We start from the raw sequence: 3317 nt of genomic DNA, 5'->3' as shown, positions 1-3317 counted from the left end.
CCCCCCGCCCCTCCGCAATCTTCCTCACTGTCTATCCTGACAAATCTTTTAGAACCTCCCCGGGAAAAACGTAGGCTTTGCTGAAAACCTGGGCTAAATGGTGCAAAATCGAAACCTCCTTGCTCACGTTTTTCTTAACAAAAGGCTCCTCTCTCTGTTCCCCAAAGCAAAGTCCTCGTGCTTTTAGGTAGTGAGAACGTTTGTCTTGATAGCGTTTTCATTGATCTCAACATGCCATCTCCATTTTTTCCTACTGTTTTGCATTGATAATGGTAGGTATTGTCTTTAAAATAAAGGTTGTGAATTTAGCTGGCTGGTCCAATTTGTGACATGCTGTTTATTTTAAATACAGGCACACATCTGTTGAAATTCCTATAAGTTGAAAAAATATTCTTTCTGATCAGCTATTGCAAACAAAGCGGTGGTGGGAGGCAGTATCAAGCAAGTCATTCTAGAAGATTCTGCATTTGTCATATTGCAGAGAGCCTAGACTGGGTGGAGGCTGGGAGGAGTTATTTTAAAGGGGAAAAAGTCTTTTTTTATTTTTTAGTTTTGTTAGATACATCTGAGGCTTAAAAAAGCTAGCGCATCCTCATGCCAATGAGAATACTCTATTTGTCGCATTTTTATGGGATGCAGATTCCTGCCTGTATTGCACCATTTTGTTAGTAACACTACACTTATCTAATGGGCTGTCAACGAGTTTGATATTAAAGGAGAGATATTGAGCATTATTAAATTAAATGTGGCAAATTAATTAATGATATAGGTTTCCCACTATCTTAATTTTTAAATTCTTGTCTTATGTAACAGATTTTAAGATGCATCTCCAGTGTGAAGTGGATTTAGGAGTACTTTGTATGTTAAATCTTTTTAATGAAGCAGTATATGTATTACAGATTTCCTGAGTAACTTTACTAATTCACAAAGGTGATAATGCTCATGTCTTTATATTTAAGCCAGCTACATGAACCAAAAAAAGATTTTTATCTCATTAAGGAAGAGAGTTGGTTCTAAATTGGGAGTACCACTGTATTAATATATTGCCATAGTTGCTATCTTAAAACATTTTAAAGCTCAAATGAGTTAACCAGTATTGGAAATATCTTTAGTTCATGTTATGTAGACTCTTCTAATTTTTCCATATTTCTAGTTCCACAGGAAAGCGAGTGACCTCGTACCTATATCCATAGCAACCCAGTGATGTCACACATAATGACACAGAGGCTGCAATGCACCTAAGGGCTGGTAGGGAGTATGCAAATGGCATTTGTCCATGGTAATGCAGAAATTATAGCAGATAAGCCAGGTGGAATTGAGTACTTCATCTTCCACCAAATAAGAAGTGGTGCAAAAAATAAGAATTTCATTTACTCTAAGACATTTAATCAGTGACCTTTAGATATGCCAATTTATTTTGCTGTTTCTAGTTTTCTCGCAAAAATTTATAAGTTACATTTGTATTTTTAAACATTCATCTCACTATTAAAATTGGGCAATGATGGAATAAAGAAATTTTAAACAAGGCTTGTTTTATGGTCATAGTGCAGAGACGTCGTATACTTGGGCTTATTGCAAAGTATTAACTTGGCAGGCTTTAATAAAAACTTAAAAATTATGACTTCCTACTGGGTCATTTTCAGTAAACGTTAGGGAATGAGAATCTGTTACAAAACACTTTAGGTTGAGATTTGGAAAAGTTCTCTTTTGCTATATTTATGCTTCTCCTTGGTGGAGTTTGGAAGAAAAAACCATTTGTAAAATAAAGCAGACCTTTTTTTCAAACTTGTTTATTGTGACTTTGAGGAAGTATGTTTACCTCAACTCTCATTTTCCTCATCTGTAAAATGGGTCAATACCTACTTGAAAAAGTTATGAGGATTAAATAGATGCAGTAGGCGCTCAAAAATGATAACTTCATAAAATTTTGTTTCTCATAAGAGTCATCTAATTGTGGAGAATTTGGGAGATGCGAAGAAAATATTTAGTGCTATCAGTCAAGTGAGCTCTCTTAGGCTAAAATCACCTTGCTGATAGATAGAATTTATTTGCATTTAATGAACTTATTCTAATAGAACGCTGTTAGGACCTGTGCAGAGTGATAGTTTTATGTAGGTAGTCAGGATAGCAATAATATTATGCAGTATTTTGAAAAGGAGGAAAGAGGGAAGTTTGGTTTCCTAAGACAAATGAGTAGTTTTCTATTTAAGGCTAGAGTGAACGCCTAGATGTTTCCTACTGGTTAGACAGCACTGTCTTGTCCTTTGGATTTTAATAGCCTCTTGAGAAGTTTATATTTTAAGTAGACTACTGGTACATGCCTTGGCAGGAGAAAAGGTTCTGGCTACTAATTTTGTTGAAGTTACTGAGTTAACACATATGTGTGTGGGTCATTGGTAGCAAAAGCCTATCTTAATTTCATATAAAAGTCTTTCCTAATAGAATCGATATACTTTAAAATTCTTGCTATCTTAAATAGGCTTTTTTCCAACTAGCTCTTCAGGAGGCTAGATCAATAGCTATTATCGCTAATGGAGTAATGACACCTCTGTAGACTCTTCAGAGGTGGAGTTCTGCCAACCATTCTAAGTCACATGATTTCAGTTCTCGTCTTTGGGATGGAAAGAATACAAATAACAGTTCGCCTTTTCTGTGTTATCCTTCATAATAACAAATAAATATTAACTGCTTTTTCTAATTAAAAATCTCATGTATCTTTTTTAATGATACTGATATAAAAGATGTCGCTAAATATACACCCTCATTAGTCCTTTGGATTAACTGCCAACCCTGGGGAAGATTTCATCCCTTAGTACTTGGGGGAAGCCTTATTTATTTATTACATCAAACTCTAAATTATTAATAAGAGTGGAGAAAATGACCTTGCTCTTATTAAGGTAAAAGTCACATAAACTAACCATTTTTAACTGCACAATTCAGTAGCATTTAGTATATTCACAATGTTGTATAACCATTATCTCTAGTTTAAAAAATGAGAAAATATCTTTAAAAAGTGATGATGGTCTGGATTTCAAAACATGATGACTTTCAGGAATGTGTCAGTAATGAAGCACCCATAACAGCATAAATTTTAAAAAGGGTCTTAGCTAGGTTTGTATTTCCATTAAAAAAACACATAATCACTTAAATAAGAACAATTTACCTGAAATCAGAGCCAACTATTAACTGTTTGGAGATTTTGGAAATTCTGCTGGTGTTCTTATGATTCATTTTCTACCTTAAAGCTGACTTTGTTATGATTTTCCTGTTGGGTGGCAGCAGTCCTCTAGTGAACACTGCAGAACTGAGAGTAGTGA

General features: G+C 34.6%; 1 protein-coding gene across 1 annotated transcript in view; it reads left to right on the top strand.

Annotated features, from left to right (window-relative positions):
• YWHAG (tyrosine 3-monooxygenase/tryptophan 5-monooxygenase activation protein gamma) overlaps nucleotides 1-3317 on the top strand; it is a 22103-nt gene that overhangs the window by 758 nt on the left and 18028 nt on the right. The window lies entirely within an intron of this gene.

This window comes from Pteropus alecto, unplaced genomic scaffold, assembly GCF_000325575.1.
Source record: "Pteropus alecto unplaced genomic scaffold, ASM32557v1 scaffold68, whole genome shotgun sequence".
NCBI classification, from domain to species: Eukaryota; Metazoa; Chordata; class Mammalia; order Chiroptera; family Pteropodidae; genus Pteropus; species Pteropus alecto.
Note: the sequence above shows the minus strand (reverse complement) of the source record. Positions and strands in the feature narration are given on the sequence as shown.